Genomic DNA, 17,208 nt, shown 5'->3' on the forward strand with positions numbered 1-17,208 from the left:
TCCACCTGGTGCACCTGAGAGAGAGGATGAGGAGATGAGTGAGGGAGGAGAGAGAGAGAAAAAAGAAGCAAACACAAGGGGAGGGAGCAGAACACTAACTCCCTATAGTCTGAATAAAGAACACCTACCAAGTATTTAGGCCTTGACATCTTTCCAGGCGAATATTGTGTGCTGCGGTGGTTTATGATCCTATTACGTATGCGACTGTTGCAGTGTAAGGAGAATCGTTGGGTTGCTAGGCAATAAGCACAGCCTCTGTTTTTTTCCCCACCATAAGTTGATAAAAGTATTTGCCTTTCACATTATGATTTCTGTTTGTTTTTTGTATTGTGGTGCAGTCAGTTTTTATTCTTTTGGTCTTTGATCTTCCCTTGCTTTTTTTTTTTTTTTTAATGATTTTATTTTTCATGCACATGCATCAAGTTCACCAAGGAATGCCATACCTGCCATAACTCGGTGGCTATATGTGATCCTGGGAACAAGAATAGTTCGGCTGTTGTTTGGTTGTTTCGTGAGTTGGTTTGTAGTTAAAGTTCAAGAATCTAGCAAAACTGTCAAAAGAAAATCTATAGTGTAATTCATACTGACCTGACCTCTCTGACCTGTCTTCCCCATGTGATGTTTTGTGTAATGTATGTATGGTCGGAGGGTAAGATGGCGCCGCCATTGCGTGCAATAGGTCGGCACCCTTATGAAATTTCCCCTTGTGGGACTAATAAAGGTATATCAAATCAAATCAAATACTGCAACTTGTGATCTCTGGGACAGCTATGTTATATACTATATACTGTGTGTTTTTCATTTGAAGAGGTTTCTTAAGTTAGTGAGCATCTAAAGAAGGGATTTTACTGTAGTAGATATTACTAAGCTCAACACTTTTACTGCTGTCGAGCTGTTGAAGGTTTTTAATGATCCAAAAAGTGATCATTAGAATACTAACTGCTTCTTCACATTTGTCTGTTTTTCAGTATATATAATGTTGCTACAGTGTTATTTTGATTTAGGTATGTGCCACTGTATATAATTTTAATATCTTATATCTTTTTAGTACTATTTTTCATCACTGTTTTAAAAACTGAACAGAAGCAGCTGATGAAAATGAGCATATCTGACTAATTCATGTATGATTAAATAAAATCTACTAGTTTGTATCATGCAATGTCATAGAAAACGAAATACAAGTTTTAAGTATCAGTATGATATTTAAAAGAAATCATTTAATCTGCTGCTAATCATCAGCTAAATGCTGAAAAGCAAAACATCACCATGTCAGCTATTTGAGATTCAGAACAGAACAGTGTGCTGTCTGTTAAATTTAAACTGTTGCCACTTAATTTTATGAGTCATGTAATTATACATATTCTAAGCTTATAAAGGCTGACTGTTTCCTGTAACAGGCATAGATATATAAAGCAGATTGTATCATTGGATAAGAAACAAGTCGTGTTCAACAGAGGGAGAAACTGGTTTAGAGAGGCAGCTATGCTGTGGTTCATCCTGAGCCTCCGCTGCTTCTTCAACATTATCATTCGTAAAGGGAACTGATCACCACTGACCCCTCCACCAGAACCCAATTGTAGTTGCTGTGGTAACGAAATCTAATGCTGGTCTCTTTGTTTTTAGTTAAGTGGTTCATATGGACACTGGACTTCAAATGGCCCACAAAGAGGATGTACTTTAACTAGTGTGCATTCAAAAACAGGGACGAGATTCAAGTCTGAGCTCCTAATAAATCTGAATTAGAGACAAAAGACAATTCTAGAGTGATGCTGTTAATGTGGTGTCTGTTGGATGATAAAAGAAGCACATAAATTGCCATTGACATGGAACATAGAGTTTTCATGCTCATATTTTCAGCTTTCAATTATGTCAACTGCATGGCTGCAACTACAATTCTTTGCATATTTCGCAAAGAGGACTGTTATCACTTCATGCTTGATCACTGTCTGGTGCAGCTAGTGGCATTATCCATGGACTGCCACAGATATCTATGTCAGTCCAAGGCCAAGGCCAAGATAACTACCTGCCCAATCATTCATCTGTCTCCTCTCTGACTTGCCCCTAAAGCAAACCCAGTAAGAGCACACCGCCGTTGGCCTGCTTCCCTGATTCCCTCCTGGCTGAAGAGCTTGTCACAAGCAGGGCTGCATTTAGATACAATGCTCCATTACATCAATAATAGATAGGAGGATGAAGGAGGCAAGCCAAATAGGATGGGACAGCTCACTCAACAGGAGATGACGAGTTGCAATGATGGGGAAAAAGTGTGTGTTTGTATGTGCACATGTACAGTATGTTAGTGTGTGCAGGGGACTGGACATGCTACACGAACAAGAGGTGCACGTGAGAGATGAGATGACAAGAGAGAGAAGGTCTGTGGGATACTGGGCAGTATCGACTTAGTGGATTTCTGCTACGATGGCACCATTTAGGATCAGACTGACCCAGTTTCCACAGAGCCTATACATTTTAGATAATCCCTAAGGAAACTGGGTTTGCACAGTCTGCCTCCCCTGCATGATTTCACATTGTAGCATACAGCAGGTAGAGTCAGGGACACAAAATGAAGCACTTAAACGTACATGCTGAATCATGCACGGTTGTGTTAAAGAGAGGATATTCATTTCCCTACCTCAGTTAAACCACCTTCCTTTGCTCAGTCCTCCTCCTCCATGTGCTCTTCCCCCTCTCCCTCCTTTTTCCCTTCTGCACCAGTTGAAGTGGTTATGTGGCTTTATGCGGCAGCCATTTAAATCATTACCTTCCCCACATTGATCCAGCCAGAAGGTAATTGGCTCAATCAAGAGAATTAAAAGCCCGGGTAAGATTGAATAATTCAGCACACAGATCAAAAGAGGAGGGGAAGAAGAGAAAAAAAGAGGATGGGGGGAGGGAAATAAGAAGAATGCCGATATTAACGCAGTGAATGAGAAAGTGAGCACTGCAAGTAAAGGGGAGGGCAAAAAGAATTAAAATGAGAATATTAGCATGTGAATGAGGTAGAAGTATATGCAGAGTGAACGACAAAATAGTGCAGCATTATGATGCAGAAACTGATAGACAGAGAGCACTATGACTGCACGATGAGAAAAAACAAATAAGGTAAATACTTAAGTGAAGCTGAATGGGAAGATCGGGTTCCCACAGATAACGCTCATAAAAAAACATCCAGTGTTTAAAACTAGCCGTCCCTGTGTGTGGTGTTAATGCCATTTTTAGTCTTCCTCTCAGCATCCTTACAACCCATTGTTAGTAATGACTAATCCATTATTAGAGAATCAACAATAGTGATAGGAGTATAACAGTTATATACAGGAATTGGATGTTTAAAAAAACATTACATTTTATTATGTATAGTTACAGAAAAAGCTTCCTTAAATACTGTTAAGTAACCAGAGTAATCAGTGATGTCAATGTTACTGATGTGGTTTGTCGATGCATTTTGGAGGCAAGGTATTAGGTTAGGAGAAATTTATGAGAAAAAGGTTCACGTGTATTAGTGTTGGTAAGTGTAGTGGGGTGCTGATGTTGGAAAATCAAGTGATGCTGAAAACATGAAAACAGTCCTTCCCTCAAAGCTGAAATATTCGCTGTTTGTCATTTTTAATAACGTGGGCAGTAAGGAAGGTCAAAATCAGCTGTTCAAATGCTCATGAATGTCAGAGCTGTTTTTTTTTAATTACAGATAGAAGGTTAGGAGGACAATTACAGCCATCTCCTGCCTTGAAGCATTAACCGTCCCGTAGCTTTTTTTTAGGTCAGTATCTTATCTATTTAAGCTTAGCCGAGCTGTTCAATAAATCTTTGTTTTTGATTTCAGGTCATTTCAGTCCACCCAGTACAGGACTGCTTTTGCTGTGATCCGAGAAACAGATGCAGAAATTGGAATCAATTTTAACTGGGCAGATGCTCTCATTTAATGCAGTTCCTCCAACCATATCTGCAATGGCCTCGCAGGAGTCTTCCAGTCGACTTAACTGCAGTCCCAGTTGTGTATGCCAGCCTGTTAGTTTTCAGCCTCCTTCTCACCAGTAGTAGAGTCACATGAGCCTTGTTCCCCCCTGCTGCGTTCCCCTGGCTGCTGTGCACAGTGCTACAGAAAAACTAGAGGAAATGTCTACGCTTTAAAAAAAGCAACATCCAGCCGGGCTGAGAGAAGGAACACAACAGATAGATGAATATATGCCACACATAAACAGCAGCTAATCCACACATGGCTGTGCGAGTCTTGACAAGTGCCTAAGTGTGTGGGTATAAGCAGCTGATTTTAGTGTTAAATGTGGCACACAGAGGCCCTTTTTTCTTTATAGATGGGTTTTGGTGCTTGTAACCTAGTGAGCTAATGCATCATCTTAATCAGAATGCTTTTAATCGAATGTGTTTGTCTAGTGTTTAGAGATGAGAGCGCTCCCTGTGCTGGTACACACGTACCGCAGTCTTGCGTCATTTCTATATAAAAAATACATTGTAATATCAAGGGACTATAAAAGGGGAAAGGTTTGGATATTTAAGAAGACAACCAACCAAGTTCAGAGAATTTTATCACTACATGTGCTAAATATTTCACACAGCATTCAACATGCTCCTGCTCTTCTGTTTCTGAATGCACCAGGGGAATGTGGGAATAAGAAATATACACACAGACTCACACAGATGCTCTGTATTCAAATGACAACTTATTTTTAAAACCGTTTTTATGCTTTAACCCAGCGCTAACCTAATATCAGTATGAAGTTGTGTGCGGATGTAAGCGTGACTTGTCGCCGGTAATGAACCATGAATTATAGACATGGTTCATATATCACCCTCACGTTCACACTGTAACATGCACAAATTTGCATGTGAGATTAGTGAAAGCTGCTTGACCTCTAACCAAGGGCGTGATGGGTGGTAGACGGATATGATATGGGAGATGTAGCTCTAAAATACGAGTCAATTTCCTGCGGGGCTTATCAGAGCTGCTTGACTGGCGTGTGAGCAGCGAGTGGCCGTCAGTTGTCAGGATTTAAACTTGGGGAGGAAATGAGATGCTGGGGTGTACTTTGAATATCCTTTAATGATAGAGAAGAAATGAGAGAGAGAAGGGAAAGAAAACCCACACACTAAACACTTTATATCACTATGGAAAGGAATGCATGCTTCGGTTAGTATTCACAAATTATCTAAATAGAAGCGGCATGCTAAACTGTCGTTCTTCTCAGCTGGAGCAGTATTAGAGCTATGTCTAGTGTGTTTTGAATAGATCCAGTACTTGCTGTGGTGGCTGCATCAGACTGTCTGGATGACAGACACATCTTCCTCCCTTCATTAATCTCCATTTAGTTCTGCACTGGAGGGAGTGAGGGAAGGAGCGGGGGAGAGAGGAGGAGGGAGGGAGCGAAGCCAGCAAGGGAGCATCGGACAAGGGGGAAAGAGGAGCAAGATTAAAGATATGACCGGCCATGAAATCGAAAAGGAGATGGCGGATGGGGGAGATGGAGAAAAGATGGAGAAAAAGAAGATGACGGGAACCTGAAATTTATATAGCGAGTTAAGGTGTAGTTGCCGAGAAGACGGGTGAGAAAAGTGAGCAAAGTGAGAGGGCATGGTGGAAGCATAGATGACCCGAGGAATATAGGTATAAATTGGAGAAAAATCAAGGCAAGAGAGAATGGCAGGAGGAGGGGAAAAGGAGCCTGCTGTTTGATCTTTAACAGGATTATTTTTTTTCCCTGCTGTCCTTTTATTTATTTGATTTTCCCTCATATTTATTCATAAGTAAATTCTGGCTGTGTGCCAGCAGAAAACCACATCAGGCTTTCTGAGCTTCACCCTGTGAATGTGCATCACCAATACACACAGCCGCACTGGTTAATCCTAAAGAGATTTCTGTGAACCTCTGCAGCCCTGCAGTAGGCAGGGATGCAGGAGATTGCATTTTTTTTAAGTATTTTGAGTTCTTTTGTTTTAACAGCCAACTTTTAGAACTACATGACCATCTGCTTGTTTGCTCTCTCTGTATAGAGAGGGATGCTGGTCCCGCATCCTCGTTGTATACTATCCATCAGCACAGACTAAAATGATAGGAAACAAAGCTAAGGCTGGCCTGGACCCTCATGATTATGTTGATTCCCTTATTGGGATTTGTCTGGTAGTTGACCTAGTGGGCTTCTGTTTGAGTGCTAAACCCTCATCTGAGTGGTAGGTGCTGGATCCTGTGCTGATATTGATTCGGTCTTCCTGTCAGATTATACATTTCTGGCGATGCTGATCTTCAATAAAGCCATCATTTGAGTACAACACTTAACTCTGTGGCCTGTAGCCCAATCAGTATTTAGATATTTCTATATATTTTTTAATATTTTTGTGGCTTCTCAAGCTAAATGGTAGAGATTTCTGGGCTATAGAGATATCTCTTACTAATGCACAAATACTGTAACCTCATTTTGTATGATGTTCAGAGCATATTGACGTTCATTATTGAATTTTTGTGCATGTCGTTGTGTTTTTATGTTCATACGCCTTACCCTTAAAAGCCCTTCATGTGGGATTTTATGGTCAATGGGCAGAAACAGAAAGGGTACACACAGTCCTCTGTGACATGACGGCATGCATCACAGATTTTGCCATAGATTTATGATATTCCTTCATCCTTTAATATTTTATAGAGTCCCACGTAGTTAGAATACATATTGTATCTTCTGTAGTTTCTAGTGTACATACGTTAAACACAGATGTGAGAGAGCTTCACAAATCTGAGTCCATAAACTAGATCATAAAAAGTGTGCATGGGTGTCAGTGGTCCCCCAGCAGACAGTACGGAAGATAGCCATTAGACCAGCGCTGCAGATTGTCTTGTAGGGTGCTCAAGGCCACAAAATGCAATTAGATTCCAGTGTAAAATATTTATTTCCACAACACCTACTGTGCACTAGAGTAGCCTTTACTCACAGCGTGCTTAAATATGAAAATAGTCTACAAAGTACATGCCTGAGAGAACAGCAGATACTATTTCTCATTGTGGGCTCCTGTGCTGTGGGCACAGATGAGTGCATGCAAATAATAGTGAGGGCAGGGCAACATATGACTGCTTGGTTTGTTACTTTCTTATATACTTGAAGTTAACACAGTAGAATACATTAATCCAGCTGTGGCGGAATGACACAGGTCTACATATTGCTGTATGCATTTCTTTATTATGCAGTTGATTTCACTTTAGTGAAGGCAATGTTTTCAGGTATTGTCTAACAGAATGACAGGTATAATGTGAGGTTAGGAAACTATGTGTTTACCTGTCTAACAGACCTCACGCAGTTGATGTGTTTACTGCATTATATCAATGACTGAACTTTAACAGATTTTAAATACACTTCTGAGAAAGTTCCATATGTGATAGCATTTTCATATTTACTGTAGCATAACAAACTTTGCTGCACAATTATATCCGCAATGCTAACATGCTATTTTGTTCAATATTGAGATTGGGATTATTTGTAACATTATTCACTGATTTTACTAAGACATTTTTTTATTGCATTGTTTAAATAAGAGTGAAATATTTGCTGCTTTCAATTTTTCACATCTGTGCAAATCTTTGCATTGAAAAATTATTCACTTAAAGCTCATCTCTTAATGACAGTCTTGTTGACTTAATAAAATGAAGTCAAAGAGAAACTGCTCCAGCATTTCATTATTTTTGTTGGCCTTTATGCTTTAATTGCACTGCAGTTTATGGTGTGTTTTCATGTGGTTTAATGAGTTGTGTTGCTTTGCAGTTCAGAGGCACAGCACTCTTTACATATGATTTGTCCTTGGCTAACATAACATGCGCTAAATCCAAAGTATTTCCAAGCAACTACCTGCTTTTAAGGACAATTTCTCTGCTTTTTGCTGTTCCAGACATTTGGATGTTATTGTAATTGTATCTTTTAACATGTTACCCAATAAACCCTTCAAACTTCAAGCTACATGATGTAGGGTACCGCTGTGATTGGCACATGCAGGCACATGTTCAAATATCAATTTAACCTCCTAGGACCTGGCGTCCACATATGTGAACATCACATTTTGGGTTATTTAGACCAAAATACTCAATTTTGCTCCACAAGGGCCTGATATCCACTTACGAGGACATTATACTGCTGCTGTTTGATCGAAATTTTATACGAATATCCTCATATGTGGATCTCATTTTTCTTAGAAACAAAAATCAGGTAAAAAAAAATATCTGGTAATTCTTTGTCTTTACATTCATCAGGTCCCAATCAGCCCAAATAGCGAAGAGAAATTAAAATTGAATGCCATGAAAGAGTTCGGGTCTTAGGAGGTTAAGGGAGCGCCTGATTTGCTTTTAATTTGTGTTCCAATTGGTGGAGCTTGCATTTTAAACATTTCACGATCATGCTCATTTAATTGTGGAAAGCCAAAATCATGATTGAGATTAAAACTCAAGTAATCCTACAGCGCTAAGTGCAATCGAAAATGTCTGGAAACATCATGAAATGTGTAAGACCAAGACCAGAAGTCTGCGAGTGATTGAAACTGACAGAACATAATCGGTGAGGTGTCTGATCAAAGCCCAAAGGATACCAAAAGTCAACCCTACTCATAGCCTGTTCACCCCGCTGCCATTTGGCAAGTGATACTGGAATCCCCACTGCTTTACCACAATCTGAAAGAGTTCTTTCAATTTATCATAGATACACATTGTTACACAATAACTGTTTGTAGTAATAACAATTTATTACTATATCAATATAATAGTTATTTATAGCTGAGCATATATAAGTGGTTTTATTAATGCTTCTTCCACTACTGATTGCATTGGATTTACTTTATTTTTTATCTAATGGTGTCCATGTACATTCCTGTTTTCTGTATTTCCTATTAGAGTTGGCAACCCAAACCCGAATTTAAGATGACAAAATTCACTAGTGACACGAGTCACTTCAGCATCACAAGGTTCCGACGTGATTTAAGGTGGTATACCTGAGGAATTTAGTATTTAAACTTGGAATAATCATTGCATGTCCAAACCTCTAAGAATTAATTAAAAGGGTTTTTGTACCTCTTAAAGTGACATCTTCTTTGAACAAGCACCACACTCAGCTGCCTCTTCTAGCCTCTCCAGCTTAGTCTGAAATGCTTAATAGTCTTGACTAGGGTTATTTTGTGCACGACCAAGTGAAGTTCGCAAAATGGTGCGAGATTTGAAAATATGTAAAGTGCAAGGACAGGTGAACCCTGACTGTGGGAAGGTTTCAAGAGCAAGAGTCAGCAAGCTGTGAGCTAGTTTTTGCACTCTCGCTGTGTCTTCCCAACCATGTGTCCGTGGGTCTGTGTGGGTGATTGAGTGGGCAGAGGACAAATGTTAGAGGAGTAAGCAGCTTGGGCAGTAGTTCGTATAAGGAACCAGTGTCTCGGCAACAAAGTTTTTAAATTTCGTTCTCGGAAAATCTTGAGGGGGGATATGATTGTTTTGATTGACATTCCATCCTTAAAAGTACTGGGTTTGAGTGCCAGCAGATACTTTTTATGCATATATTGTTCTGCCACTGAATAATAAGCATGCATGTGCACACACGTTTATATGCATGTGTATATGTATAATATTTGTGTGTGTGTGTTTGTTTTTCTCCTCCACTGAGAGGATTACTGTAGATTTACAAGGCCTGGTAACAATGAGTAGACCCACCCCAGGGACCCATACTCAATCACTATCACAATGAAATGCTGCTAATTCCTATTTAAAGCTCGCGCAGAGCCACTGCCCTCCCTACTCTCCAGGCCGAGGGAGAGCAGGCAGCTCAGAGACAGAGCGAGGACGAATCCACATTTTGTTAGTCAGTATCATTTCTGTTAATTTGTGTCAGTGATTTCATCTGTGAAGTCCTCATAAATCACTCTACTATTTTTTCTGGATATTAAGTTCATGAGACTAATGTGTGAGTGTCACTAGGGAGCGATGCATGTTAGCATCTGTGCCATTTGTCGTGGAAGTGAACACCCAAAAGCCCAATCCTCACAAGCACCACTCCTTATTGGCAAGCCACTGAATAATTCAGAAGTTTGAAACGTGAATGGGATTGCTTTCACTTCAGGCTAGCAGGTTAATGTTGGGAGTCTGCTGTTGCATTAAATGGATGCAATCATTTGTAATGTCAGGGCAGTCAAGGCAAGAAGCAAAGAAAGGGGCATGATTTTGTTGTATTGGATTGCATTCCATTCATGAGCATTTATTCTTATTGTATATGCACGCATACGCATGGTGTTTCTCATAAACTTTCCCATCTAATTCCCATCCATTTGGAAGAAAAAAAACACTTAATTGGACACAGAATCAGGGACACAAATCTCCAGCTGCATAAATATTTTAGAGGAACGCATCAAGCAGTCGCTCCTATCTCTGTCGCTAGTCTCTGTCTTTGTCATTCCCTTTGTGCTGTGCATGCATACAGGTGCACCTGAAAGCACTCTCTGGATGTATATGCTTGCACGGGTTTTGTAAAAGTTATAGTTCTTTTCTTTTTTCTTGTGGTCATTAAAAGGAACACATCTTTGGCTTTAGCTCACTTAAGAAATCCATTTTACTTACGCACTAGACAAACTCTTGTGTGCAAAAAAAACGGGCAATAATACACACACGCACATATACGGTGTCTTTAAACTGGGACGCTAAGATAATTGGGGTAATGATTTTTGCATTATTAATGAACCAAGCTTCATACTCATCTTAATTGAAAATGTTCTTTTATCTTCAGCACATGAAGACTTTTTGCTGGCTTTGTAATGTGACTTGAATTGTTTGTTGTGTACTCTTTTCAGCAAACATATTAATTTAAAGGTGGGGGTTAACCAGGGAACTAGTAGTAAGTGTGAGAAACTGAGAGAATATCATATGCTGGTATATTTCCAATGTTAAGCAGAGCCAAAAAAAAATTGATCAAAGGGGCTTGGTGATGGGTAAATCCAGGAGGTGTAATTTCAATATAGTTGGGGGAGAAAAACATGGTAGGAGGACAGGCTGCAGGGAGGCATCATATCTTAGAATGAGGAGTAGATCGAAAGTTGGGGACAGAGAGGACAGAAGATTAAACAGGGGTAAATATTTAAGGGCATGTGCAGACAGAGCGCTGATCACACTTCAGCAGGAGTGATGATATCAATAACAGGTTTCTATTGACTTGTTCTACTTTGTGCCATCAGTCAACAACCAGCATCAGATGCTATTGGCTGATGATGTATAGACCTTGCTTTTGTAGCATAGCAGCACTAAATGGCAAGCTTCTGTCTTTTGATGGTGAAATACACACATTTACATTAAAATTATTTCAGCTCTTGTGTTTGTATGAGTTTGTCAGAGGAACAGTGCCTGGATCTAAGCTTAAGGCAGTGTGTCATTAACTCCCGTGGCCCCGAGTGCCAGCTCTCACTGGAGATGTCTCTTTACAACTGGACAGACTTACAGATGGATGGATGGATGGATCATTGCTTCCTTTCCTCTCCCACCTGCTCAGTCATTGTCAGTTCTTCTGCTGTCACCTTGATTTAACGTTACATTTATTACTCCTCCATAATTATCATGCTATTTAGTGTTTTGATTTGTTATTTATGCCATGTTGTAGCCACAAGTGGCCCAAAATTTAATAAGCGCACCTGAGTAATGCAACTTGACAACCGAGTAAGACTGGTACAGTGGCCACGAAGGCTGTACTCTGTGATCTGCTTTAGATTACCTCGTGCACATGACTGGAGTACAAATCTACACTGAAGAGCTTATCTTCAAGTATAGGCACAGTTAACATCTCTCAGTTAGTAGTGGGGATGTCTGTGGATTTTGTTGGCCTTCACCCCAGCTCCCTCCTTCCGGTAATAGAGGTTTCAAAAAATGCTGCTTCACACAGCCTGAGGATACAAAGTCCAATGGTCCACAAAATGTCTAGAGACATGTCTAACCCAAATTCACAAAGTTTTTGGAAAGGGGAGGAAGGGGTTCTGTTTGAAGATTTATTATCTAACCTAGACATCACTATACAATTGATGGGAGTTTAAGATCTAGAGCTGTATTATATGTGCAGTCATTTCCCCAAAGGTAGCAATAAGCTCAGAACATTTGTATCTTTGAAAGCCTGTCCTGCTGATAGAGACGTCAGATGATGCATTGCTCATATGGGGTGTTGGAATAACAACGTATTTTCTTGTTTTATTTCTAGGACTTGTATGAGGCTTTTCACCTTGTTTTCTTTAATACTGAATTCCCATTGTGCAGCCCTTGTCAAAGCTAGCTCTGCTGTGGGCCTGAGGGCGTGGAAAGCCATGTGCTTTTCCCAGCGCACATATCCACCAGCTGCTTCTTTTTTACGAGACAGCCAAGAAACTTCTCCGTCGGGGCTTTCTGTCTAGTTTTTGCATTGTATAAATATAAACAGGCCTTAGGGAATGATGTGAAATTTACACAGATCTGAAGCCGAGTAGCTGATGTAAATGATTGAAAATAACAATAATGCTCACCATTTTAGCTAAGGTTTTTGTATTAACTGATTACCAAGAGCATAGTTGTTTGTCTGTGAGTGGAATTTATTGCCTTGTTTTGCTCCCTCCGTTCTTCCACCTCCTCTTTATTTTTGTGTCTCGGGCCGCAAGAGGGAAGAGGGAAGAGGGAGAGGAGCATGGGTGATAATGACTTGTCAAATTAGAAGCGATGGAACCTGCAGCGAGTGTAAACACAATTCGGAATGTTCAGATGACATTTTCCAAGCTGTATTTCTACTGGGGAAGATTAGCAGAGTGACAGCTCAGCCTGAATCACATGGATCACAGCTGCACAATGGAGAGCACCGGCACACTCATACACATACACACACAGAGACAGAGAGCGAAGAAATAACTGGCATTTTAATACAACACTGCAGACTGACACCTGCATAGACAAACACAAAGACTGCCCCACAGAAGGAAAAAAAAAGCAAGTCTGCACACAAGCTTTGCATTTGAGGATTGTGTTATTTGAAGTGCTTCTCTTCCTTGGCCTTTTTTCCTAGTTATGGTCCAAGGGACCTGGCTCAGTCAGTCAGCCTGTGTATGGATTCATGTCCATGTGGGCTGCCCACACCCTGTCAGTATGATGGATATTGTTCACACACAGCCTTGACTTTATATCTTATAGGGACTTTATTTGCATGTGCTCTCATTGCCAGTAAAACTGCACATGATGTAGGAGAGCCACCGACTTTTTAGTTGTTAGGATATTAGGGCCTCCTGTTTCTTAGTGTTCTATTTTACGCATGGCCGTCCTCCCCCAGCATAAACCGTGAACGGTGCTGCTCATTTCCCAAGTTCGCCTATGAAATAAAGAGCCATTTACGAGGAACAATGTCCCGGCCACCACATCTCCCTCTATCCTGCCCCCACTATTGGAGAGATACTATTGAGAGTCCCGGCCACATCAATTTGGGCCTCAAATGACTTTCTCCAGCTGGCCAAATCCTGACAAGCTTTCTGTTCTCCTTAAAAAGAGCCCCTTTATCATCAAGAGAAAGGAAGAAAGGATGAGAGAGGAAAGGCGAGAGCGGGAGAGCGCGAGAGAGAGAGAGAGGAAAGTCAAAAAGCTAATGTCTCAGTGACACCCTTTTGCACACAACAGGGGAAATTTCTGTTCTATAAAGGGTTCTGGTTAATTTGAAGTCAATTGGAGAGTTATTAAAAGGATCTGAGTGAGCTGTGCTGAACTTGGTCAAGGGCAACAAACCCACCCTGGTTTCTGTATGAACAATAGAAACAGGACTCACCTTCAGGCAAACTTGAAAGTTTCTGTGATTCACCCATAAAACACTTTTGATACATTAGTGAATACTGTAGGTGTGTTTACTTTCAGATTCTAGCCTACTGTCATTATTTAATCAACAGATGTATTTGCGTGCCGTTTCTTTCGGAGCAGATTCTGTGGGATAAATCTCATTTTTGAGGATCTTATTTTTTGTTTATCTCTCAAAAATCCATCTTTGAAACATCTCTGCCAATATAAATGCAAATGCAAACATCTACTGTTATAAATTAGATTTACTTAATTCACTATCTTCCCTGTATTCTTCCTGTGGTCCTCAGGTGAAGCTTCAGTAGTTTAATGCTGCACTGCTGTGTATTACATCATATTTTACAGAGCAAGCACTGCAAATATTATCACACGGAGAAAAAAAACTACTGAAATAAGCTGCAGAAAAATGGTACAGCCAGTGTATTTCACATACAGTATTATATTTTGCTTAGGCTTATGTGAAGACACATGTGAAGTATAGGTGTGGTCACTTTTTGCAGTCCATTAATGTGTGTAATTGTCTCAGTTTACTGGGGATGATCTGTTATGCTTGTGATAACGTGTATTCAATTTTCCACAGAACAATAACCGTATAAAATAACACAGAAAAAATGTAATTCAATAACAAATAATGGATAATAGCTTTCAGATATTACAGCAGAGATTAAGGAAGGTTATTATCTCAGAGTCACATATAAGGTTACATAAGGTTGGTTTGCAATAATGGTGGCCATTTACAGTCTTAAGGTGGTTTTGAAAAGAGACTCCAATGTTCAGACTCCAGTGTTTGTTAGAATAAAAGGCCCATTTTCTAAATCTAATGAGCTAAATAAGTTATAACATATAAATTTAAACCTTAAACACTGAAAACCATGAAATAAGAAAAAAAGTGTAAGTGTGAACCATTTGTTACTGCAGATCCAAGGCAGTATTTGCAACATAATCAGGAATTGTAGTGATATTTATTTGAAGAAACTGGACAGTTGTGATAGTGGTGATCGTTTTTTTTTTTTCTTAACTTTTTCAGTATCATTACGAGTTAAGTGCTGCACAGTTCAGTGGCCGCAAACATGTGAATCATGCAGTTCTCTTTGCGATTGGTTACAGAGCCGTCCACGAAAAGTGGAACCTAACGGTGCAGCCAGTTAGGAAGATGATAACACATTTTCTCTGGTACCCAGTAGCAACTTTATACAAGTTAAATGATGGAGTGTGGAAAAATCATAGAGTTGATGAAACATAAAGGAGATTAATGATAGAAGAAAACCTGGATGTGACATACGCTGAGAGTGATTAAAGGGGTTTAAAAACAACAACCAGTTGGTATAGATTGACTAACAGTGAAAACATTTTCTTCATCGTTTTATGGTATTTTAGTTCTAATTATTTATGGTCTATAATTCTGTGAAAAGTAAACAAGGTAAATTGTGGCTGAAATGGAATAGCTTACTTCCTGTTGTTTCTAGAAAACTGGCATGCATCTGTCGCGTTTGCCCAACTCAGAGTATTTTCTGATGTCCTCCTCCTACCAGCTTCAGCAAAAACATTGAGACTTTAAAATCTGAAGTAAATTACTTATTTAATACTTCATTCTAACTTTCTGCTCAAACATACAAATTTGGGCTAACATAACAGAGGCAATGGGGACCGTGAGTTTGGATCAGCTGGAAGTTTTGTGCAAACACATTACAACCCATCACTTGTTTGTTTATCCCTCTTCTTGTATCTTCTTCTACATAATCAGTCTTTCGATATAATAATATACTGGATATGTGCACAGTTTCACACAGTTGGAAGAATCTAAACAAAAGGAAGAATGAAAGTCGAATCGAAATGTTGCATATTTCTACAGCAGGCCAGCAGTATGGGTATTTCTTTCCTTTGTGTGTAGTCGCATGATGATTTTCATTCTTCACTCCCAATAGTTAAATGTATTGATGTATTTATTTTGACATACAACTAGTGTATGTGTATATTACCCATAAAACTCCTGATAATGATTAGCTACAGTCAGGGAGTTCAAGAAAGAACCCAGTGAACATTACTCACATTTTGAAAAACTTTTGGAAGTCTGTAAATGAGTAACAGGTTGACAATGCCTTAAAATTAAATCTTTGTTGTTGCAACACGTTTTGGTTTTTTTTATTCAGTTGCGACAGAAAGAGCACGAAGGCAGATTTATTCAAAGAAGATTGATGTTCATCTAACTTTTTTCAGAGCAAATGCAGTTCGCCATCTTAGGAGAGAAATTATCAGTATTTCTTCGCATTTGCATATAAATGAACAATGGTAAACTGTTAGTGAAAGAGAACGATTTAGAGACAGAGAAGTACAGAGTGGCACGGCACAAGGGGGAGAGATAAGCAAAAAAAAGCAGACATCACGTTATTTGTCCATGCTGGAGGTTTTTCTGGAGTTTTAGCAGGAGAGGGATAAGGAATTGGACGGATTTTCCTACAAATAATAGGAACCGTGTGTGTTTAGTGGTTGCACAACGGGATGTTTAAAAATGTTGACACTGGGTCTATAGGTACTGGCCTCAACTGCATAATTGCAAAGGTTTCAGTATAAATGATCTTTTTGTAATTGCAGGTTGCAAAATCAGCTCACGTTGGAATAGTTTCCAACAGACAAATTTATAAAACTTAGAATTTTGTATTATTCACAGAAATAGGAGAGGTGTGTACTGCAATATGTACTGCAAATGCCAACTGAGGCTATGTGAGGTGCTGTTAGAAAGTAGCTTGTTTCATTGCAACAGTGGAGGATCAAAACAAAACCAAGCTGCATTATTTTAAGATATTCTTGTTCTGTAAATACCAAATAATTAAGACAGATGGCAGAAGCTAATTTTGCTCATTGCTGAGTTTCTGAGTTAAATCAGCTGGCAGTTAACATATGCAGACCTGGTTGATGTGGGTCCCCTACGTATAAGAGTTCAGTTCTTAGAGTACATTTTTATAGCAAAGAATCAGAGCAAACATCGCACATAACAACATAAAAAAAGACTGTTATTTTAAGCAGAGCACTAACTGCATTAGTGTACTGGCACCAGCTCCTGCATTCATACTTCACAAACACACTTACTCATAGCTCTCAGCTATTATCTGACTTATTACTTCCAATCATATTCACGCAGGTGTACATAAGGACAATAATAACTGCAAATATCTTGCTATTACTTGGGTTATACATTTATGTCATCCCTCCAACACAGTATGTCCCTCATTATGGGCTTTTTATTTATGTGGAGATCCAATGTTAACATACCTCTGATTCAAGGCTGGCAAGCCTGGAAGAAGCATTCAGATTCAGGGCACATTCAGGGACACGCAGGGGAACAGTTGGCTAAAAAGACAAAGTCAGTGATTTACAGAGACAGCTGGGATCCTATCACTACAGGTTAAGACTCGGGT

At 39.6% G+C, this 17,208-nt stretch overlaps 1 protein-coding gene across 5 annotated transcripts in view; it reads left to right on the plus strand.

Annotated features, from left to right (window-relative positions):
• The window catches only part of il1rapl1a (interleukin 1 receptor accessory protein-like 1a), a 170,288-nt gene that overhangs the window by 48,662 nt on the left and 104,418 nt on the right, over positions 1-17,208 (plus strand). The window lies entirely within an intron of this gene.

Source organism: Neolamprologus multifasciatus, chromosome 16, assembly GCF_963576455.1.
Source record: "Neolamprologus multifasciatus chromosome 16, fNeoMul1.2, whole genome shotgun sequence".
NCBI lineage: Eukaryota > Metazoa > Chordata > Actinopteri > Cichliformes > Cichlidae > Neolamprologus > Neolamprologus multifasciatus.